This window comes from Myxine glutinosa, chromosome 1, assembly GCF_964187855.1.
Source record: "Myxine glutinosa chromosome 1, kmMyxGlut1.1, whole genome shotgun sequence".
Classification (NCBI taxonomy): Eukaryota; Metazoa; Chordata; class Myxini; order Myxiniformes; family Myxinidae; genus Myxine; species Myxine glutinosa.
Window position 1 is genome coordinate 424,860,310 of NC_136261.1, and position 25,972 is coordinate 424,886,281.

General features: G+C 39.9%; 1 protein-coding gene across 2 annotated transcripts in view; it reads left to right on the forward strand.

Moving 5' to 3' along the window:
- Window positions 1-316: 316 nt before the first annotated feature.
- The window catches only part of LOC144888186 (uncharacterized), a 69,363-nt gene continuing 43,707 nt past the window's right edge, over window positions 317-25,972 (forward strand). For both annotated transcript variants that reach the window (XR_013621944.1, XM_078770624.1), the window contains exon 1: window positions 317-441. The gene's annotated coding sequence lies outside the window, so the exon portion shown is untranslated. The remainder of the gene's footprint in view (window positions 442-25,972) is intronic.

A 25,972-nucleotide genomic window follows, 5' to 3' on the forward strand; every position in this document is an offset into this window, starting at 1 on the left:
AATATTTTAATTATAAAAGGAGAAAGTATCAATTAATTATCTCATAATTTCTACCTCAAATTCAGTGTTACGTCACATAATGTCGGATATGATTTTACATTGAACATTTCACAGGGAAGCACCTGATGATTAGATTCGATGAAACTTGTGTTGTAATGCAAATATACAATGTATTATACAAATGTACAATGTACAATGCAAGTATGCACGTCACGGTCGTTGTTACGGATGTTAACTTGTTACATTACGCATACACCGCCTGGTGGGTGATTATGGCATGCATGGTAATACGGTGGGGGATGTACTTCCGGCGTCACTTCCGGGCTTGCCGTGGACAATGGCTTGCTTGAACTAACATCGGCTCCGTGGCCTTTTCCGTGCATCGGCGCCTTTTCCACAAGCGGCTGAAACAGTGATCGGGTCGGAACTTCTGAGGAAAAGGTTTGTTCGGAGTTTCTCATTTTATTATATTAATACTGAGAAAGATATTCTGTAAAACGATCATTTGATGTGATTCTTCATAATATTAATGGAGAGATAGGACGAACATTATGATTATACATAGCACGATATGACGAAGAGATGTGGATGGATTATGACGAAACGAGGGAATGAGATGGGTAGCGGAGAAGAAGAAGAAGAAGAAGAAGAAGAAGAAGAAGAAGAAGAAGCTGAAGCAGAAGCTGATTAGTATTAGGTTCAGGGCCGAATCCAGATCCGGTCTATCAGTGGATACAAAACGTTACCTGTTTATCCTGGTGGAGGTTTGTGCGATACCGAGTGTCGTTATACTTCGTTACCTGTGAAACTAATCCTGTTGTTGGCTTCATGTTTAATGTGGCTGGTTTAAGATGTTAGGGTCACGCCGTTAAAATAACACTAGGTAGGTTGAGTCAGCTCGTCCTCCTTTTGAAGTCGGCAAAATGAGCACCAGGCTCCCGGAAACAGGGGGCACTGCATCAGCGGCGCGCGAAACTGGAAGTGGGTTGTTTTTGAGGCAACAAGTCTTCGGTCACGTGACAAATCATCAATTTTCAACATTCACTTAATGTGTATTTATATTTATATTCTTGGGCAAAATGCCAGGGGTATAGAAAAGGCCCCTCTATATGGTACGTGCCATGTGACAAACCATAGAAAAGGCCCCTCTATATGGTACGTGCCATGTGACAAACCATAGAAAAGGCCCCTCTATATGGTACGTGCCATGTGACAAACCATAGAAAAGAAGGGACATTCAAAAAAAAATTCGTGTACATGCTGGACTACCCTCATGTTATTAGGAGGAACCAAGTAATGCTCTCGTCTAGAGTCTAGGATAGGTTACGAAGTTCACATAAAGGGGCGCCCTACATCTGGCAAATAAAATACATTCATGTATCACGTCACTTCTTCATGCAGCTGCATGAATCAAATTGGCATTTTCCCCAAGAATTAATGCGAGCAGAACGGACAGCCCGACAAGCCCTCACCACATTGGACTAAATACAAAATAAAAAACAAACTTCTCTGTTTCTTAAAATACACAGTTTTGTCAAAAAAGGGTGACTTTTTATTAGAAAGGGGATTCTGGTGTGTGTGTGTGTGTGTGTGTGTGTGTGTGTGTGTGTGTGTGTGTGTGTGTGTGTGTGTGTGTGTGTGTGTGTGTGTGTGTGTGTGTGTGTGTGTGTGTGTGTGTTTGTGTGTGTGTGTGTATCTATGTTTGTATGTGTATATATATCTATGTGTGCGTGTATGTATCTATGTGTGTGTGTGTGTGTGTGTGTGTGTGTGTGTGTGTGTGTGTGTGTGTGTGTGTGTGTTAAAATTGGCGTATTATTTATTTATCATTGAAAAAGGAACAATTTCATTTATCACTCATTTTGGGAACTCAAATGGTGAGTGTCGTTCAAATTTGATGTGATGTTCGATAACATCTGGTGATGATGTCACGGCCGACACATTTTTGCAGGGCTTTGGTACCTCAAAATTTGGCCCAACACAACTGTGTACATTACTCATAATGATGCTGAAAATCAGGTTGAAGAATTAATACGTTTTAAATACGAACAAATTGCATTTTGTTTATCGTTCAAGACTTCATTCAAGATGATATAAAAGATTTGAAAAATAAAGAAGAAAAAAATTATTCAACACAGATGGGACTTGAACCCACAATCCCCATCTTGAAAGTCTGATGCCTCATCCATTAGACCAATAAAGGGGCGCCAATTTGATTCATACAGCTGCATGAAGAAGTAAATCTATTTTATTTGTCAGATTTGATAATCTGCCGCTTCCGGTCTTGCTGGCGAGGTTTCGTTTATTCGCAGCTGTCTATGCTCTCCATCGAAATCGAAGTTAAGTAATTGTTCCCATTTGTATTTTCGTTATAACTGTATTTATTTTATGGTGTTGTACGTATCGTGTGTCCCGAGGAAGATTTTCGGTGCAAATCTTTCATACCTGTATAGAAAATCGTGTTAATTCGTGTCGTGTCTTTTGAGGCCTTGTACAGTGTCCAACCTTGAGGATTTGTTTTCCTCTCAGTGGTCCGTCGTTTGTGCTCTAATAACTTTCGTTCTCTGCTTTTCTCAGTCTTTTCACCCCATAGCCTACTTCCTTGTTTCAAATCTCAACTCCAAAAAAAAAAAAAAAAACCCCAAAAAATTTCCTTCTCTGTTCTTATTCGTTGTTCTCATTCCTTTATTCGTTCTTATTCGTTCTTATTCGTTCGTTCGTTCTTCGACCATGGGTTTCTCCCCCATTTCCCCAGATAGTTTTCACTGTTATTAACCTTAAAATGTTTACACTTTCCCCTCAAATTCTGTAGTCTGTCGTATATTATAACACCTTTTTCTTCTTCGTCTTTAAAAGGCTGTTTTCGACTTGCTCACCAAATCTATTCATCCCAAAAAAAAATTCCATCTCTTACAGTGCCTCTTTTCTACATTCCCTAATCTCTCCTGCACTCCATCCTCCCTCCAGCGTCCTTAAACATATTTTTGACTCGAAGATCACAAGAAACTCATTTTGCAATAAATGTTCGTTTCCCATTAATCGTACACTTTCTAAAATCCAATCTCACCCCTCCCCTCCAAATCTTCCCCATAACCCCTCCCATCCAAATCTTCCCCCTTGCCACTCCCCTCCTAATCCTCCCCATCACCCATCCCTTTCAAATCTCCCCCCTTGCCCCTTCTCTCCTAAACTCCCCCCACACCCCTCTCCTCCAAGACTCCCCCTCGCCCCTTCCCTCATAGACTCCCCCCTCACCCCTCCTCTCCAAATCTCCCCCATATCCCATCCCTTTCAAATCCCTCCCCTTGTCCCTTCCCTCCTAAACTCCCCCCTCGCCCCTCCCCTTCAAATCTCCCCATCCTCATTTCTTCTCAATTTTCCCCCCTCTCACTCCTCCTCCTCAAAGCGTCCTCCCCGCTTCTTCCCCCTTCCAACTCTCACCTCCATTTCCCCCAACCTTCTGCCTCGCTCTTCCCCTCCTCAAATAACACCTCATTGTGCCTCACCCAATCACCATCAAACCTTTTGTCTGCCCCATCCTTCCCTTTCTCTGAGCTATTCTGAAATCTCTGACACACCTTCAACAGCTCTCCCTACCTCTTCCACCTCTTCCACATCTTACCCTACCCCTCCTCCCCCCTGTTCTGTATCCGATGCTCTCCCTTCCTCTTCATTAACGGCATGGACCTCAAACATTCGGGGCTTTCGTTCAAACTCAACTGATCTCTCCATACAGGTTGCTTCTGACAAACCAGACGTGATCTGCTCAACAGAAACTTACCTCCTTCATGATGTCTCTGATTCTTTAGTATCTCTCCCGGATTACTCCCTCCTCCGGTATGATAGACATGAGCCTCGTCCTGGAGGTGGGGTTGCCATCTTTATCAAAAACTCTCTTCCTCACTCACCCTGCACTGCACTCTCTCTACCTCACCCCCAGGAATACCTCTGGCTACGGCTTCCCCTTCGCTCCCACCTCTTGTTCACATGTGTGTTGTACCGTCCACCAAACAGTGATGACTCCATCTACATCTCGCTGTCTGATAATATGGACCAACTTCTGTCGACTCATCCCAACTCTTCCCAACTCTCTCTTCCTCATATGTGGTGATTTCAATTGTCACCATGCCAGTTGTCTGGGTGTGGGTACCTCTCTCACCAGCCATGGCTCCTCAGCAAAGGACTTCTGCGACTCACTGGGACCGACACAATCTGTCAATTTCCCGACCCGGATCTCAGTCAACGGAGCATCTTCTCTTCTGGACTTGGTTATGACTAACTTCCCTGAAAATGTCTGCTGCTCTTCTTCTGCTCCAATCGGCTCATCTGATCATGTACTTGTTAAAGTGGACATCTCTCTGACCATTCTCGGGGAGCCTGCTCAGCATCGACGAGTCTGGCATTTCACTCAGGCCAACTGGCACAGTCTTCAAGCAGCCATCAATCATCTGGACTGGTCTCCCATCTCTACCACCTCTGACATCAACTCATCCAGGGAATTCTTCCAAAGTAAATTGCTCTCTCTCATGCACAGATTTATCCCATCTCATCTTCAGTTGTCATACCCTTCCTCCAGTCCATGGTACACGGAATCTTGTGGTGAGGCTGTTGCCCAGAAACAACTTGCCTTCGTCTCCTGGAAAGCAAATCCAATGGAAGGAAATCTCATTTCCTTTCACAAAGCCCGAAACAAGTGTGTGTCCACCCTCAGGAGAGCCACGAAACAATATCTCTCCGTTCTCAAGACCGAACTCTCTTGTCTGTCTCCCTCTTCCAAATCCTGGTGGCATCAGGTCAAATCTGTTTCTGGTGTTTGTTCCCCCTCCATCCCCTCCCTTACCTCAAATGGCTCCACAGCTGACTCCGCACGTGAAAAAGCTGAGTGCCTCAACTCTGTGTTTGCCTCCAAATCTTGTGTCCCAAACCCATCCCTCTCTGTACCCACCGTACCCAGTCGTACCCAGCTGCTCCTGGACTCAGTGTGCTTTCCTCCTGACAAGGTGGAAAAGTTTCTGTCAACCCTGGACTCTGATTCTGCAACTGGACCTGACGGCATCAGCCCACTGGTCTTCAAATCATGTTCTTCCGCTCTTTCACTCCCTCTCTCTGTTCTCTTCACCCTCTCTTTTGCTCAAGGTCAACTGCCATCTGCTTGAAAATCAGCCAACATCACCGCTTTGCACAAAAAAGGTGCAAAAACAGATCCTAGCAACTACAGACCAATCAGCCTTCTCCCAATTATCAGCAAAGTCGTGGAATCCATCATTGCTTCGGATATGAAATCTTTCCTCTTCTGCAATGGCTTGATCTCTGATCATCAATTTGGTTTCAGACCACGTCGCTCTACTCTGGACATGCTGATTCTGCTGTCTCAACAATGGATGGAGGTCCTCAATGCCAAACAGGAAATTAGAGCTGTCTCCCTCGACATATCACGTGCCTTCGATACACTCTGGCACCCCGCTCTGCTCACCAAACTCTCCTCCTTTGGAATCCATGGAAATCTCCACGCATGGCTGGCGGACTTCCTCTCTAGTCGTAGTCAAAGTGTGGCCCTGAATGGGTTTCTCTCATCGCCTCTTCCTGTGCAGGCTGGAGTTCCCCAAGGCAGTGTTCTGGGCCCTGTGCTTTTTCTGGTCTTCATCAATGATCTCTCTAACTCTCTTGAAAATCCTCTCTATCTCTTTGCTGATGACTCCACTCTCTGCCGCTCCATTCCTCATCCCTCAGATCGGCAGTCTGCAGCCTCCTCACTCTCTGCAGACCTGGACAAAATCACAGACTGGGCAAACAAGTGGAACATGTCTTTCAATCCTGACAAATCTCACACTCTTACGATGTCTCTCCGAAAAGACCGACTGGACAACCCTCCCATCTACTTTCTGAATAATCCTCTCCAAGAAGTTCTGTCACTCAAGCTTTTGGGTCTCACTATCTGCCATGATCTTTCCTGGGAAAACCACATTTCCAAGCTGGCCTCCAAAGCCAGTCGCCGACTGGGCATCCTCCATCGTGCGAAGTCCTTCCTTGGCACACCTGAGCTCCTCACCACATACAAGGCTTTCATCCGCAGCTCAATGGAATACTGCTCTCCCCTCTGGGCTGGTGCTCCTGCCTCACACCTAGCTTGTCTTCACGCTGTTGAAACCAAAGCGTTCAGAATCATTGGAATCTCCCACGATGACGCTATCTCCGAGGGCCTTTCACTTACTCACCACAGGCAGGTTTGTGGGCTTTCCGTCTTCTACCGACTCCTCTCCGGCCTTGCTCCCCCAGCTCTCTCTGGGCTCTGTCCCCCAAATATTCCTACAGGTCGCACAAGATCTGCCTGCAACCCTCTTGTGGTTAAACTGCCAAAATCAAGACTCTCTGCTCACCTTCACTCCTTCATTCCTCTTTTCTCCCGCCTCTGGAACAAATTCCCTCACTCTCTTCAATCCCACTCCTCCCTCCAGGTCTTTAAAATGGCTGTTCATCACCATCTCTTATCTTCCCCAATCCAAAACCTTGATCTTTTCTTCCCCCGCTAATTTCACCCCAAACCACTTTTTTGAGGTGACTTTTGTCTTCTTTCCTGGAAGTCCTTGGTGTCCTTGCGTTTTATACCTATCCTGCCTCCCCCCAGGCCCTCTCCCTCCCACACATCTCCCGATGTCCCTGCTCTCAAATGTTGTGTTTGTGTGCTTCCTCCCCTTCTCTCCCTATCTTGTTGACCACTCCCCTTTTTATATACTTTGTTTGCTTGTTTGTTTGATTTGTTTCTTTGATAAATGTTAGCTCTTTCATGAGCCTCGACTCTGTATACAAAAAAGAAAGAAAAAAAAGAAGATGTAGGGTGCCCCTTCATATGAACTTTTCTGGAGCAATACTTGGTTCCTCCTAAGAACACAATGGTTGTCCAGTATGTATATCAATTTTTTTGGAATGTCCCTACTTTTCTATAGTTTACCACATGGGACATACCATATAAAGGGGCCTTTTCTATACCCCTGGCGTTTTTCCGAATAATTCCCCTTCTTGTAACATGTTAGAATGATAAGGTGGTGCAATAGCCGCTGGATAAAATGGTGCTAAATACTGGAATAATTTTGCATTTACACCTTTAAACCTTTAAATTAAATTGAATCTATATTATAATAGGCGTAGGTGATTCTGTCTGTCTGTCTGTCTTTTGGACGTCTGTCCGGGGGTGTGGCTTACTCGGTTTGCAGAGTAGCTCCACCCACTCCTCCTTCTCGAATAGCTTTGAGGCCTGTTTAGTTAGGCCCGTGCTGTCTTTATCTCTCACACAGGTTTATTTAAATTCTAATTCGATATATCATTTCATTTTTCGCAGTCGCTAACATGGTTTTAGACTCGGTTGAAAAAAAAACGGGAAGAAAATCCGATGAAAGTTTCCGTTTATAGAACGAAATGAAATCTCAAACGCCTGTAACTTCAAGGCCTTCTTGAGTCTCTCTCACGCCTTTATCTCCAATCTAACTCACCATCTGATTTCATTTTTATTGATGGTTTTAGACTCGGTGTCAGCAACGCTGGAAAATGCAGAGATATATTTTTTAAAATACACCATATCACCGCCCAACTGCCAACAACCGCCCAATATGTATCATACACCGCCAAACATGACACAGACGGCAACATGTCGACATTATCGCTTTTTCTTTAAACCGAGTGAACCGAGCCGAACCGAATAAACCGAGTGAATTCACCGAGCGAATTTCATCCAATTCCACCGAGTTTCATGAAATTACCGAGAGATATTTCTTCGTTTTTATTTTATTAGTTACCAGCAGAAGTACCCAGCGTTGCCGGGCGGGGGAGGTGGGAAGGGCACGTACACTTTAAACATGTATATACATGTGGGATGTGGGATATATACATGTGGGACAATGGGACGTGTGTGTGTGTGTGTGTGTGTGTGTGTGTGTGTGTGTGTGTGTGTGTGTGTGTGTGTGTGTGTGTGTGTGTGTGTGTGTGTGTGTGTGTGTGTGTGTGTGCGCATGTGTGTGTGTAAACATGGGCCGGTGTGTGTGTGTAAAGTGTGAGGAGGTATTGGAGAGGAAAATGCAGAGATATATTTTTTAAAATCGTGCCATGATGATAAACGAAAATACACCGCCTAAAATATCAGTCGAGATATATTTAAAATTCGCTTTTTCTTTTCCGTTAAGATATATTACTTTTACTTTTGATGACAGTCGTCACAAAACGACATATATTTCTTCGTTTTTATTTCATTCAACATTATTAGCCGGAAGTAAAATATGGTTCAGGAAATTACCGAGAGATATTTCTTCGTTTTTTTATTTATTAGTTATTTGCGCATACACTTTAAATATGTTTATTTGAAATCTTTAATTTTCACAATGTAATTTATTTGTCATTTGATGATGACGAGACACTTCCTCTTGACGATCGTGACAATTCATGCGTTGCGTGGAAACTTCCATTTCCAAAATGAATGACGCAGTTGATGAAGAACGCAGACTTGAACAGGATGCAGGAAGAAAACGAATGAGAAGGGCGAACGAGTCCGTCGTCGAACGTCAATGCAGACTTGAACAGGTTGCAGCAAGAAAACGAATGAGACAGGAGAACGAGACAGTTGAGGAACGTGAACACAGACTCGCACAGGATGCTGCTGCAACAACGATGAGGAGGGAGAACGAGACAGTCGAGGAACATGAACACAGACTCACACAGGATGCTGCTGTAACAATGATGAGGAGGGAGAACGAGACAGTCGAGGAACGTGAACACAGACTCGCACAGGATGCTGCTGCAACAACGATGAGGAGGGAGAACGTGACAGTCGAGGAACATGAACACAGACTCGCACAGGATGCTGCTGCAACAACGATGAGGATGGAGAATGAGACAGTCGAGGAACGTGACCACAGACTCGCACAGGATGCTGCTGCAACAACGATGAGGAGGGAGATTCAGACAGTTGAGGAACATGGACACAGACTCGCACAGGATGCTGCTGCAACAACGATGAGGTGTGAGAACGAGACCGTCGATGAACGTCAACACAGACTCGCACGGCATGCTGAGCAACAAAGACGTTGGAGTGCTCAGCAAACATATACAACCGCAGCCATAATGAATCCGGCCGAAGTATCCGATAATATTGTTCAAGAGCATAATTGCGGTCCAATGACGTCACCATGTGTGTACTGTTCTGCACACCATTTCACAAATGAATCAACAGGACAAGGGGATGGATTTACACTGTGTTGTTCCAAGGGGAAAGTTTAATTGCCTCCACCATTTGCTGTACCTGCTCGACTGCAACAACCTTATCAGGGTGATGATGGAAAATGTCGCAACTTCCGAGACAATATCCGGAATTACAATTCGGCATTAGTTTTTGCATCAATGGGTGCTCAGATCTCATCTCCTCCAGGAAATGGACCGTACTGTTTCAAAATCCACGGTCAAATTTACCATCGCTGTGGTCCATTACATCCATCACATGTACATGAACAAGCACAATTTGCACAATTATTTATTTTGGATACAGCTCAAGCTGCAAAGGCATCTAACTCAATATGTCGAAATGTCACACACATCCATGCCCGTGGGATTCCCACGGGTGACCCCGCCAGTTACATAATATTCTGTCCGTCTGTGAAACGTCTGTCCATGGGAGTGGCTACACCCAGTCTGGGAGGGGCTTCATAAACAAGTATCCACCTTATTTTTTTAGTTTTTTTTGTACACAAGATCGAGCCTCGTGAAAGAGCTAACATTAATCACACAAAAAGTGATACCGACACATTTCAACACGAAATAAGGGGAGCGGTAGACGAGATGGGGAGAGAGGGGGAAGGACACAAACAGAACATTTGAGTGCAGGGACATCGAGAGAAATGTAGGAGGGAGAGGGCTTGGGGGGAGGTAGGAGAAGTATAAAACATGAACACTGCAAGGACTTCCAGGAAAGAAGTTGGAATTTTAAATAAGTGTATTTGGGGTGAATTAGCGGGGTTAGAAATGATCAAGGTTTTGGATGGGGGAAGATAAGAGATGGTGGTGAACAGCTGTTCTGGAGGGAGGAGTAGGATTGAAGGGAGTGGGGGAGTTTGTTCCAGAGGCAGGAGAAAAGGGGAATGAAAGAGTGAAGGTGAGCAGAGAGCCTAGATTTTGGCAGTTTAACCATAAGAGGGTTGCTGGCAGATCTTGTGTGACCTGTGGTGAATATTAGGGGGACAGAGCACAGAGAGAGCTGGGGGAGCAAGGCTGGAGAGGAGTCGGTAGAAGACAGAAAGACCACCAACCTGCCTGCGGTGAGTGAGTGAAAGGCCATCAGAGTTGGGTTAATCGCAGGAGATTCCAATGATTCTGAAAGCTTTGGTTTCAACAGTGTGAAGCCAGGCTAGCTGTGAGGCAGGAGCACAGGACCAGATGGGGTAACAGTATTCCATTGAGCTGCAGATGAAAGCCTTGTATGTGGTGAGGAAGCTCAAGTGTGCCAAGGATGGACTTCGCACGGCAGAGGATGCCCAGTCAGCGACTGTCTTTGGAGGCCAGCTTGGAAATGTGGTTTTCCCAAGAGAGATCATGGCAGATAGAGAGACCCAAAAGCTTGAGCGACAGAACTTCTTGGAGAGCATTGTTGAGAAAGTAGATGGGAGGGTTTTCCAGTCGGTCTTTTCGGAGAGACATAGTAAGAGTGTGAGATTTGTCAGGATTGAAAGACATGTTCCACTTGTTTGACCAGTCTGTGATTTTGTCCAGGTCTGCAGAGAGTGAGGAGGCTGCAGACTGCTGAGCTGAGGGATGAGGAATGGAGCGGCAGATAGTGGAGTCATCAGCAAAGGGATAGAGAGGATTTTCCAGAGAGTCGGAGAGATCATTGATGAAGACCAGAAATAGCACAGGGCCCAGAGCACTACCTTGGGGAACTCCAGCCAGAACAGGAATGGGAGATGAGAGAAATCCATTCAGGGCCACACGTTGCCTACGACCAGAGAGGAAGTCTGCAAGCCGTGTGTGGAGATTTCCATGGATACCACAGGACAGTGGCTCTTAAAGTTTTTAAAGGCGTCAAACCCTAACGAAAACCACCGAAAACTCACAGACCCCTCAAATTTGACAAAAAAAATTAAGAAGAATTGCATCTTAATGCGTTTTCTGTTCTTCTTTTCGGAAAGCGATCTGGGAAATGCGTGGTTTTGTTTTGGCAAGGGCCACCCTCAAATCATTTTCGCATGCAAGCCTACTCCTTTTGTTTTTTTAATGTCCACCAGTTTCGAAAACGCATGCTCGCAGAGATACGTTGTGCCGAATGGCATGAGGATCTCAAGGGCAATTTTAGCGATGTGAGGATACCCTTCCATTTGGCGGCACCAAAACGTTGAGAACGTTGTTGTGCCGAAGAGTCGTTGTTGAGTCTGGCTCTGCTGAAGTTTGATGAGGTCGTCGAGGTGTTGGTCGTTGACATCTGCCGTTGCAACGTCAAAAGTAAACTGCTGCCGCACCCATGCTGGGTATTGCTCTTGTTCGGGGAAGTGGCCGTCGAATGACTTTCCCAGCTGATCCAAGTGTGTGGCAATCACTTGCTTCAGCTCCCCCGGTACAGCAGTGCCTCCAACTTCAGACTCATCTTCGATCCCGCTCACGCACTCGTCCAGTTGCGAAAACTTCGCAAAGTTGTCATTCTCTGTTCGCCGCCTCCACAACGGTAACTTCTTTCGGAAAGCGCTCAGCTGTTCTTCAGATTCGATGACATTCACTCCACCGCCCCTGCATCTGGCAATTGAGATGATTGAGTGTGTCGAAGATGACAGCCAAGTACGCCAATGCAAGGGTGAACTCTGACTCTTGGAAGTGCGTTGCATGGCAATGCTGGTGTTCTCACAAAAACAGAGCTAATTCTACACGCAAGGCAAAAACACGGCTCACTACCTTCCCTCGTGATAACCATCGAACATTAGAGTGGTAGAGAAGGACTTCGAATTCAGAGACAATTTCATTGCACAGCTCTTTGAAGATGTGATGATTCAGAGCAAGGCTTTGCACGTAATTCACAGTTTCAACGACGATTTTCAGAACATTGGCCAGTTTTGGAGGCAGGGTTTTTGATGCCAGCGCGTGTCTGTGCAGAATGCAGTGCATGACGATGATGCGTGGTGCATCGGCCTTCACCAGTGCTCCAATACTGGAGTTGCATCCCAGCATGGCTGGAGCTCAGTCTGAGCAAACTGCAGACACCATGTTCCATGAGAGACCGTTGCTTGTGAAGAAGTCGTCCACAAGCTTCTTCACATCAACTGCCTCCGTCGTTGTTGTGAGAGGCTTACAGAACAGAAAGTCTTCCTTGATCTCATCTCATTTGACATAACGCACAAATAAGATGAGCTGGCTCAAATTCGAAACGTCGGTGGTCTCGTCGAGTTGAAGGCTGAATTTTGTCGGGCTCCCAGCTAAATCTGCAACTACCTGGGCGAGGATTGCATCGCTCATGTCGTCGATTCTGCATTTGATGGTGTCATTTGAGAGTGGAACGAGAGACTACTTGTTTTCAGCAGCTTTTCCCAGCATGATGTTGGCCATCTTCAACGCGGCCAGTTTGATGAGTGTCTTGCCAACGGTGTGCGGTTTGTCCTGCTTTGAGATCAGGTACGCAACTTCATACGACGCGGTGAGGATCGGTTTGTCAATTGGAACAAAGCCGAGAGTGGGCAAGGTAGCACTTGTGTCGAATCGGACTCTCCAATTTGAATTCATCCAGCATTGCGTCTTTGTACTGCCCCATGCCATGCAGTTTTTTGAAGTGTTCCCATAGTTTTGCTGTGGCAACGTTGGAGTTGCTCAACTTGACATTGCAAAGCATGCATTGAGGACGCCGACTTCCGTCCCATTCCATCAAACACGTGAACCTGTACCGCACGTAATCCTCCGACCACTTCCTTTTTTTGCTCGACATACTGCCAAACCAAAAAAAAGTAACAAACTGATCTTAATGAAGTTTGGGCAAATACTTATATGACAAAAATTATAAAAGGAACATGCTTAAATATAATCAGTACCCCTCTGAAAACTGAGAAATTTTAACGAAGAAAACATAACTTATAGTTACAATGACGGGATTTATTATCTACTCACCTCCACCTAATTTTCTGAGTAATTCAATCATATTTTATAATGACCATCCACTTTTGACTTTAATATAACTCGGAACCCACCCTGCATATCCACAAACATTTCCAAATTACTTTTCAATTAATCAGTAACTCCAAAATAAGGCATGAGCAATGACGCACGGCACACGGCAAGCTAATCAAGGCTATTAACTGGAATTTCCGAACACCTGCAATGTCCAAAATCCAGCAAGTAAGTAAGCAAATAAGCACCATCAACAGAATAATTAGCAAGTTGCTCATTGATTCTACTTACTACAGTCAGAGTACAACAACAACAACAACATGCATTTTAAGGCCATTTTCCCTGCAAGAGCGGGGGTTAGCCTTGCGGTCCCCATGACGATCTTCTCCATTTTGCCCTATTTTCTGCATCTCTCCTTGTTAACCCCCTTGCCCGCATTTCTTCTTCCACCATCTTTAGCCAAGTCTTTCTCGGTCTTCCCCGTCCTCTACTTCCTTCTACATTTACTTCCATCACTCTTCTCAACCAGTCACTTTCATCCTTCCTCAACACATGACCAAACCATCTCAACCTGTTCCTCTTCACAGCATCAATCACAGGCTCTATTCCCATCATCCTTCGCAATTCATCATTTGTCTTCCTCTCTCTCAACGATACTCTGCACATCCATCGAACCATTCGCATTTCCACCCTTTCCAGCCTTCGTTGCTGCTCTATGTTCATTACCCATGTCTCGCTCCCATAAATCACAACACTTCTCACACGTGCAGCATACACCTTTCCCTTCAGCTTCAGCGACACTCTCCTCCTCATCAGCACGCCACTTAGTTCCCGAAACGTCTTCCATGCACATCTCACTCGAGCAACCGTTGCCGAGTCTGATCCCCCTCTCCATTCAGCACGTCTCCGAGGTAGCAAAATGTTTTCACACCTTCCAGCTTCACGCCGTCTCCATGATCCAACTCAACATTTCCTCCATCTGCAGCTCCCTCTGTGCACACCTTACATTTGAATGTAGCTGCCACACTGGTAAATGACCCTCTCAGACCACTACATTTTTGATGTTTATGACAATCTTCTCCACTCAGCGCACATTGTACATTGAATGGAGTTCACTCCGACACCCTTCCTGCACACAGCACACGGCCACTTCCCAGTTCTTTCCACCTCACCACATGCTTTACCACTTGCCATCACCTTCGTCTTTCCGATATTCACCTTCAGACCTTTTGTCTCCATACATTCCTTCCACTTGTTTATCTTTTCCTTCAGTCCATCCATACTTTCTGCAATCAACACCAGATCATCTACATACAACAACTCCCACGGTAAACCCTCCTTTACATTCTGAGCCAGCACCTCCATCACAGCTTCAAATAGTAGTGGACTTAGTACCGACCCCTGATGCACTCCCACCTTCACCTCAAACTCACCACTGTTCCCGTCCTTCGTCCTTACAGCTGTGCGCGCTCTTTTGTACATTGCCATCACTACTCTGATCAACCATTCCTCCACTCCTAACTTCCTCAATGCCCATGTCAATACTTTGCGTGGAACCCTGTCGAATGCTTTCTCCAGATCAACAAACCCAAAAAACAACTTCTTCCTCTTATCCATGTACTTCTCCTGCAACTGCCTCACAATGAAAAGCGCGTCTGTCGTTCCTCTTCCTGGCATAAATCCAAACTGCATTTCGTCGATCTTCACTTTCTTCCTTATCCTCCTCTCCAACACCCTTTCCAATACCTTCATTCCATGCTCCAATAACTTTATCGCTCGGTACGAGCCACACTCCAGAGGCACCTTTCCCCTTGTATAGAGGGACGAGGGTACTCAGTTCCCAATTCACTGGAATGCAGCCTTCTTTCACGACCAGATTACAGATCTTTGTCATTCTATTCACACCCCAACTTCCTGCTGCCTTCAACATATCTCCCACAACTCCCGTCGGCCATCCCGCTTTTCCACTCTTCATTGCTTTTATCGCTTCCTCAACTTCCTTCTCAGTTATCTTCTCTGCAGGTCCTAAAACTGGGTTACTCTCTATGTTGTCATCCCATTCATTCTCTGTATTCAACAGCATTTCCATATATCTTTTCCATCTTCCTTTAATTCCATCTGGGTCGACAACGATTTGTCCCACTTCATCTTTCAAGCAACTCACCCCCATCACATCACACCTCTCTTTCGCTATGTGCTTTGCAATCCTGAATACTGCTTTCTGACCCTCTTCCGAATCCAAGCGTTCTCCGAACATTTTCCTACATGCCTCCTGCGCCTTTGCTACCTCTTTCTTTGCAGCCTTCCTGGCTGCCTTATAACTTTCATGCTCTGCTGTTTCTGCTCCCGTACCCTTCGCCTTCTGTCACTCCTTGAACTTCTTCCTCTTCTCGTCAATCCTCTTTCCAACTTCAACATCCCACCACCATGTTTCCGAGTGCCTCGGTTGTCCTTTTGTCCATCCACATACCTCACCATCGGCTCCCAACAGACTAGCTTTCATTGACATCCAACCACTTTCAAGCTCAACCACATCATCCTCTACCCTACTCAGCCTCTCTTTTAATGCCTCCCTTGCTGTCACCTCTTTCAACCTCCACACCTTCATTCTCGGTTGGTACTTCACCCGCCGAGCTCTCCTCGCACCTTAGTAGGGTAATAATGTTGCTTCTGGGACACCTCGTTTAACATGGGAAATCCCTATCTAATGTCGTTTACCCCTATTTAGGAAAACACCCATATTAATCCAAAAGACTATGGGCCCTTTAACCTTATGAACCATGAGCCAATTAATCTACTTGGGCTAATACATAATGAATATATTTTAATTGAGCTAGGGATGGGATTGGGTTGGGGGCTGTATATTATTATGACTCACACATACACAAAAGTTTAGCCTCAACTTTAGTTGAGGTTTAACTTATGTGTATGTGTGAGGGATAGGGGTTCACAGATCTCTAGTGTGAACCTGTGATCCTTTTGAACCATGAGTCAATTAATCTACTTGGACTAATACATAATGAATATATTTTAATTGAGCTAGGGGTTCACACATACTGGAAAGTTGTGGGATCCTTCTGACCTTATGAACCTTTTACTCTGGTGAATATAACCCACTCAAACATCGACCCGACAAATATTTGTTTATGCGTGGGAAATAATTTAATTCTCCTACAACTCTCCTCACCGTCTAATATATTAACAAAAAATATGTTTGAGTTTGGTTCTTTATTAAGATATTTTAACTGAGCTAAGATAAAATGGTAAACCTCCCTCAATGTTCTTGTTTGAGCGCCTCCAGTGCCACATACCAAGGTTGATTACATGGTACTTGGTTCTATCATTTATATACTTATGGTAGCCCGTTATCTTATCACTTATATACTTATATATGGATGGTTGTTGTTTAATGGCTTATCAGTTTTGTTTTTTGTAATTCTTGTGAGTAAAATGAACCCAATATTTCTTCCTCATTCATATCATATAATTTGTAAGTCCAAGGGACTGTATCCATTACATCAATGATTTTAAATAATTCACGAGTCCATTTTTGTGTATAACCTTTCTCAAAATGGCTTTTCCATCTGTATATTCTTACAATATCACCAACTTTAAACTTGGGCTTTCTCAAATTAATCTCCTTCTCATATTCTAATTTTGTAAATGTTTCTGATGGTTTTGATTTTGTTGATGAATGAACTGTATTATTGTAATTATCTACAATATCCTGAATTAAATAGACCCATTTTTGAGAACCGAGTTGTGTGAATTTTTTATATAATTTCTCTTTTAAAGTACGATTAAAACGCTCAATAACAACTGCTTTTCCTTCATTAAAGGTGCTGTATAATTTAATACCCTTCCCCTTAAGAAATTTCATGAATATTTTGTTATAGAACTCTGTTCCCTCATCGGTCCACAGTTTCTTTGGTTTTCTTTTACTTTTATCAAATATTAGCTTAAAGGCTAACATTAAAGTATCACCTCTCTTGTTTTTTAAAGGGACAACCCAGGCAAATCTACTCCTCAAATCAATAACGGTTAAAGCATACTTGTATCCCTTATCATTTTTTAGTTCGATTAAATCAGCGGACCATATGTGGTCGGTGTATTTAGAATAAACTTTCCTTCTTTTAAACTTTGTGATTATAGGTTTATGTAATTCTTCAGCCAAAAGCTCCTCAGTCTTGATGACATCATTAGAGCCTAATAGTTTTTTGAGGGTGAATAACCAAGACCAAGTTTCAATTTAACACTTATCATTTTTTTCACAATAAACCTATCAACTTTCTCTCTCAATGTCGGATTTCGTATCAAAGACAAATTATACAACATTTCTCTGTCTGCTTCATGTTTTTCATCCAATGTGGTGGTATCCCCATAATCAATATCATGCTTCATACACACTTCATCAACCCTATTTTTTGGTCTGGACCAAGGTTTAGGATTGTCAGTCTCATCTAATCTTTTATCCAGGTTTGTTCCAGGACCACAGAAAGAATATCCAGGTAGATGTAGTTCCCCTGGAATTCCAGTTGTTGTAAATTTACTTCCTGACAGAAACTTTTGTATGTCTCCTCCACTTTTAGGAGAGATGAATTGACACTTTTTAGAGCCACACACTTGACATATTCCTTTTTGATAAACTCTATTATTTTTAGCTTTAACATACAATACACTTTTAGATTTAGTTTTCTTTTTACATTTGAGACAATAACTCATATTTATTTATCAGAAAAATTCCGACAGAGTATCAAAACCTTTTTGGTTTTCAACATATACATTTCAATCTTTATTTTTAAAACATAAAGAATCCTTAGAAATGTCTTCACTTTCTCCTCCATTTATTTACAAATAAAACTAACTAAAGTCAATACCACTTTCTCGTTTAGATCTCCTCCCTGAAATTGAACTCATCTCATCCGTTTTTAAAACCAATTTCTTCACAAGAGTCATTCTTTCTTTATTTTCCTCTTCGGTGCGTTGAGATTGATTTATTTGTTGTAATACATTTAATCTTTTACGAATCTCACTGATTTCCATCTCCCTCTCCTCCCTCTCCTCCTCCTCCTTCTCTTCTTCAATTCCTTCCTCAGCCCTTACAACCCTTGAGCTTGAGCCCCAAATAATATTATGCATATACTCATCTGGATTTTGAGATATTCTTGTATCTATAATTATTTTTCTCATAATAGGATACCAATAAGATTTGTTGACGATTTCTAAAAGAGTTTTATATTTCATAACTTTGAGAAGTTCATTTTTATTTAATACTTTAAACAAGTCTCTATTTGTGGGTTTAACAATATCAGTATAAGGCCAGTTTTTAATAACAAAATTTCCATGTGTATGTTCCAATTCGTACGGTATGTAAAACCGAGCACCCTTTTCTTGTAGGTATCCTTGAATACAAAAATTATAATTCTCTTGTAGTCTTATTCCTGCCATTTATGTATCAGAAATATATGTGAGATTAATATTATGACAGGTAATACCACCCCATCTTCCCACTACCAAATCGGTTTGTATTCCTCGGCTTTCTATCCTTATCTCATTACCTTCCTTCTTTGTCATGCGAATCATCGCTATACTATCATATATTTTTATTTTCTTAAAATCACATATTTGTTGTTTACTAATTGTACTTCCACATAAATCCTTATCTTCACCAAGTGGATAATATTCTTCTTTACGAGACTGATTTAAATCATGTAGGTCTTCTAAGTTTATTGAAAAAGACCAATTATACCCTAAATCAGGCATATCATACCCCCATTTATTAATTCGCATATTAACTAAATGTCCTTCTTTATAAAATTCAATTGTAAGCAGGTAGTTAAATTCAATGAGGAAAGGTGTATGGTCAGTATAACCAGGTGTTGTGGTTGTAAATTTTACTTGTTTCACAAAACGTGCTGTTTTATTTAACAAGTGTGATAAATCACTGAATCTAATTAAGTCATTCGCATCTGTAGGGTTTGGATAATTGATTAATTTATAAGTATTCTTCATATTAATATTTTTACTTATACTATATTTTTGTCGTTCAGCCTGTGCCTTTGTATAATAATTTGATAAATCAATATCCTGGGAGGATTTTCCAAAGATAGAACCATCCTTTCCAACATAAGTCATTTATATTAGATTAAAAATGATATCATAAAAATTTTCATTATTGTTGAGTTGAAATAATACATATAAACATAATTGACCACAACATTTAGAATTAATTTCTTGAACTTGAAATGTTTGATAAACACCATTCTGTAAGAATTGTATTACTTCAACAGGTGGTGGCATACCATAACTATCAAAATAATATTTATCCTGACTATTATGAATACAAACCCAATGAGAACCATTCTGTGTGTCTAAATTCATAATAATATTCTTTGTATTCTTATTTATATGTATTAATTCATCTCTCATACAGATTACCACATTATCAATTTTTAGTGTTTTACAATACTTAGATAGTTCTATATTTGACGTTGTATTCTTTCCAAATTGTTTAAACCATTTATCCATTTATTTATGAGAAAGATACAATCCATTACCCCGTTTAGTTAGTTTAACACCCGCTTGAGCGATAGAGGAAAGCATATCTCCAACCAACAATCTAGCTTTATCAGGCAGTGGGTGAGTAAAATCTACAATTACACCACTTCCACTAATTTGTTTCTCCAACTCCTTGTTATGTCTTTCCAATTCTTTTTGAGCTTTTAGTTGTGCCTTCCTTTCGTTAGCAGTTTTTACCGCTGCTGAAATACCACCAGTCAATGCTCCCGCCGCACTTAAACCAGCAAATAAAGGAATTAGAAACGGGAGAAATCCTCCTCTTGACTCGTCTATTGAATATTTCTTTAACATAGGTTTCGTCATTTTAATTTTAAGTGATCCAACATCATTTAGTGTTTTTGCTTGTGTGTGAGTGAGTAAAACATCAATTCTTACAGCTCCTTTTCTTTGAATTGTATTAACATTAATAATACAAGGCTTTTGATTTTGAATACAAGATGTTAATTTATTAAGATTGATTTGATTAACATATACCCCTACCATTTATTTATTAGAAAAAACTTTTGAGAACTCAGGTCAATTGCGTAGATTGTATATAAACCTTTAAATGCAACCATATCCAAAATAGGATCATTATTACCATTACTTTCACACACCTTTTGGTAGGACTTGTAGGCTTCCGCATAATCATTTTTTTCCCAATCAATTTCCAATCTATCTCGCGGATAAAATGTGCCATCAAGAGAAACCCGAAGTTGTTTCACCTTAGCATTATCACTCAGCGCATTATTCTTATTAGTACCCTCCTCTCCATCTGGTTTTTAAAAAATGAGCCATAGGTATCGTGGCTTTCCTTCAAGAACACCCAAATTCCAAGTGTAGGTAGTGTGTTCCAGTTTAACGTGTTGACATCTTCTTTTAAGGTATGATACATTTAGCGGTTTCTTTGAGTTAAGTCTTTTATTTAACATCTCTTCCGTTTTAAGATTAGGAGTATATTCACTGATATACCAACACAAATCATTAATAACAAATTTATTATTGTCTCCAAAAGCATTTTCAGCCCCAAAAAGCAATCTATTTACATTATCATTCCTTTGTAGTTGAAATCTAATTTTAAGACCATACAAAACTTTATCATAATCACAAAATCCAAATATACCTTTAAGAGGTACTGCTACGGTAAAACTATTCTCAGCTTTTGCATCATCATTATACATTGACTTCCTTTGACTATAACCAGGGTCTGTGTTTGTTCCCGTTGACATATCAGGAATAAAGCCTTCAACAGCTCCCTTACCCATTCTATCACCAAACGAATATAGTGTAAATTTCATCATTTCAGATGTAGCAGAGACATAATCAACCGCTTCAACCTCTTGTGTTCCAATATACAGGCGGACACTGTCAAACATTTTCCAGAAGAAATCATTTACGAGTGTAGCATTAGTATTATTCGCAGCCTTAGTGAATTTAAATTTACACAGCAAGAAACTATCAGCTATATTCAAGTAAGTTTGTTGATTATTTATTTCAAAACTTTTTGTTCCGTTTGAATTCCAGTCGGTTCCTGTAATAGCATTTACCTTAAAATAGTCTTCCTTTTTAGTAGAGTTTGAAATGATAATCGTATCATCCAAATCATAGATACTATCAATCGCTTCCATACTTGTATTTATATAGTATTAAAATTGTTGAAACCCTGACCCAAGTATTTTAATGATTTTTTGTCGTTCTTGTGAAGATAGTTGAGTTTTACCTTTTTTAATTTCTTTGATTGCTTGTAATTTATGGGACTCCTTTTGAGCATCTTTTATACTCTTTACAACACCCGCTACATTTCCCACGGCAGAAGCAGTTGAACCAATTAGGTCTTTATGTTTAAGGATGGTTGAACCAATACCCATTAGAGTATCAATTATCCCATCTCCTTTATTTCGAAATTGATGACCCACACCCCGTTGTCTCTTAGGTTTATAGTATCCTTTACCCACATACCTTGTATAGTCTGGTGAAAGGAACATGCCCTCCCCTGTAATTATTTTATATTTTCCCAACTCGTGTTTTCTCACAATAACCATTATTTATTTATTGAAAAACTTCACGTAGGTGAATTCTGATGGATATAATTTCATCATTAAAGGATATCATACGATTATCTTGGTCGGTTATCCTAAAATTTACTCTGTATATGGTTTTTCCTGACACAGGTAAATAGACAAGATTTTTTGGTTCCATATTAAATTTATAACCAATCGGGGTTGAGTATGCACTGAATGAAAATATTGTATTTGTTCTTATTCCATCGTTATAAGCACCATCAATCAAATCACAATGAATTAATACTGAATTTATACCGGAGGATATTTGGATAACATTATCACTGTAAAACGTCCCGTTATTTTCAATCTTTTTTGAAGAGAAACCCAATAGCTCTCTAAACGAATTTTCAATCGTGAAATCAACTTTATAATTATTTTTAAGTTTAATAGTTGATTTTGAAGTGTGTGTTTGAATATCTATTACAATATTTTTTGGTTCATCACCTTTTTCTTTCATAAGGCGAGAGACTTCTGAAGATATTTGAGAAATCTCGTAAGCTCCAGGTGAAACAGTTATAGTTTTGTAGGCAGTGCCTGGATTATAACTAAACTTGTTGTTTTTCTCTGTGATATTAAAAAGGGTATTGTAAGTTTCCATTGACAACAAAGATGCCTCATATGAGGTAAGGGGGTCAAGTTGTAGTGGGTAAGGGAATGAAGCTGTGTAATCGCTCGTTGTGAAATTAAAACTAAGAATTGTGCTTCTCATCTTATTTAATATCTAATAAAATATCTTTGTATTGACATTTATTAATTATTTTCATGTTCATCAACTGATCTAAAATGGCTGAGGATTCATTAAAACAATTGTTGTTTCCAGCCTTCTTACTACCTAATAACAATAATAGCCTATTAACTAATTGTGATGGGTCATTTGGAAGAAAACTAACACCCGAACCAAGCTTACTTAAAGCATCAATAATATGTTTCTCCTTCTCATTCTTCTTACTTTTACCCGCAACAGAAACTCCATAATCAAGTGTATTTAACAACTCAATATATACCCTATCTTCCTCTCTTTCCATATCAAGTGGTTCCTCAAAATATTTTGAACCGCTGAATCCGGGGTTTGTTCGAAGAAACATTAATCTTGGAGTTAATTTAACATTTGGTTGAGTAGAACTCAAGAACATCAATTCATCATTAAATATCAATACCTTTTCTTCCACAAGATGAAACACTGCTGGTTCTTCTGTTGGAATGAGACCTGCTCTGGTTTTTGAACCCGCCGAATATTCATTGTTTTGAAGAGCTTCCACAACATAATTAGGGGGTTGATTTACCTGCTCAAGTTTCCGAAATAATCCCTCGTCATCATATTCTAATTCACCAAGTTCTTGTTTTGTTATCTGACTAAAATCTTTGAGCATTTGAAGTTTTTTCGGAGTAAATTCTACCGTGGGAACTGTAGGGTGTTGAGTTTTCAAAAGTGGTTTAAAGAATTTCTCTTGTTTTCTTTCAAAGGCTTCTTCACCAGTTAGTTTCTGTTTCCGTTTCTTCTTTATCTCTTCCTGTTGTTTAACAACTTTTGAAACTAATTGTTGATGTTCCTTAAACTTTCTTTCTCTTTCTTCGGTATTCATTTAGTATTGAAAAATATCATTTAGTATCTCATCTTGTTTCACAACAATATATTTATATTTTCCAATCGTGTGTTTCATATAATTTTCAAATTCTTTTTTACTACATAACGTAGAGCAATTATCTCTCCAAAAATTATTTACATCTATTGAATTTAACTTAAATAAAATAAAAGTATTGGCATTGTTTCTTATTGAGCGTCGAGGGAGTTGAAAATATGATTGACTAAGATATATACAATTACAAGAAGAATGTCTACCTCTTGTATAGTAGCTATCCATTACTGTTTGGTTTCTCTCATTAACACAATCATCAAAGATGACGAGGTTCTTTTTTGATTTATCTAAATCTTGAGGTGAAGGTATATCATCCGTATTATCACTGAGAATACAAGTTATGGGTTTCGATTTTGATTTCTGTGTATCACAAAATAATTGTATTATATCATCAATATTATAATCATTTAGTTTGTTTTGAAGTTTAAATAAACCGATAATGTCTTCCTTTTTAAGACCCGCATTAAAACCCTGTGAGAGTAGTTGATACTCGGGTTGAAAACTTGACTTTGTAAAAATTATTAAATTATCATAATCTAAAAAATTAGGACCAAGGAGCATCTTTAAAAGTAAACAGGTTTTTCCACATCCGCTTGAACCAACTATTAGACATCTCAATGAATTTGGAATGTTTTTATGGTTATTAAATTTTATCTTATTTTCCCAAACGGGTAAAAAATCATTCATTTATATATTTGGAAAACAAGTCATCTAACTTTTTTTGAGCTATTTTAGAAACTCTATATTTTATCCTGAGTTCAGGTTTAATTTCAAAATAATTCATTATTTTATTTATATAGTATCTTGTATTAACATTTCCATTAAAATTATTTTGAATAATAAATATCATTAAACCCTTATACATTTCCACAATACAAATAGTCTCTTCCCTTGTAAGAAATGGTGTATTATCATCACAATACTTAACATTCATCTCTCTTATTAATCTTGTAAAGTAATTCATTTTTGGTTCTAATTTAAAAGAGTTATATATTTTTTTATATTTTTTATTATCATTAATTAAAATTAAATCACAGAAAATACATTGTTTATATGAACCCTCATTATTAAGCCCTATTCTATCACAAGCCGGACAATTCTCTAATTTATCATATGGAGAGTCTGGAAATTCTAAATATCCTTCAGAACTTATCATATTTATATAGTAAATTTTTACTTAAACTAAATGCAAGTTTATTCATTAATAAATACAATGTTTCACAACACAAAAGACCAATTTCAATCTATTACCGAAGGTTCTATTGATTGTGTCAAAGATGTAAAGTTGAACAAAGATAAATATGGTAATTTTTGGGTTTATCCCGAATTAAATGATAATATTAGTCCATCAATTATGTTTAAAGGCCGCGGATTTTCTATTCCAGCTAAAAAATCGATAAAAGTCCATTTGGATCATGTCTCCCCCCTTCTAATGGCTATTTATGAAAAGATTGGTGAAAAATTAGACGCCACTTCTTTGGAACTTAATGATAAGACCATCAACTCAAGTAAAGGAGATGTATGTATATTTTTTAAATAAAACAGATATTGATGTTAATAATAAAATCATAACCGGGGAGATGACATTTAGGTCAATTATAATTAAAGATTATTTGAAGATAACTTTTAATGTTAAAAATATTATTATCCAAAAGGATATTGAAAGAAAAATTATTGGGCTCGATGGAAATGTAATTTAGTTTAAGTAAAGTTTTCATATATAAATGGGGCACACAATTCAAAACACAATTGAATCTCTTAACAGAATTCTTAGAGAGCCTATCGGAAGAACTGATACTCTGCTTGGTTATCATCGTGAAGACGAATCAATAACAAACTTAAATTGGTCCGATGGAAGAATTAAATTTAGGATGAGTTGGAATAAATTAATTAGTGTTGATTCAATAATTATTGACCAAATTAAAAAAGTTTTAGATTTGCTTGATGATGATGAAAAAGAATATACTGATAGATCATTCCGTGTTAATTTATATTTTAAATTTATTGCAGACATTAGATCTGCTACTAATTATAGATTATTAAATGGAGAGAATCCAATTACTGGAGAAATTAAATGTGATTTTGATGGGATAATGCACCTAAATAAAATTATTATAAGACATGAAAGTAAAGAAATTTTTTTTTTGTTTAAATTGGATAGATGTTTAAGAAGACATAGAATATTCGAAGATATTTCATCTGACTCTGACTCAGAAGATCATGGTGATTATGATATAGTACTATGTTCAACTATTCCGCTAGGGTCAGGAAATTCATCTGACTCTGAAGATTCATCTGACCCTGAAGATTCATCTGACCCTGAAGATTCATCTGACTCTGAAGATTCATCTGACTCTGAAGATTCATGTTGTAATCGAGATGGAATGCCTCCAAGATATACGAAACTCGATAATGATCTTTTTAAATTAACAAAGGAAATATTAAATCCAGATCAATTAATAATTCTTAATGAAAAAATAAATAAACTAATTTTGGACACAATAAACTCTTTGTGTCCCTATAAATATGAGTCAATACAGCAGTGAAGATTTTACTATTTCATTGAACACAGATGATAGTTATGATACTAATAGTTTG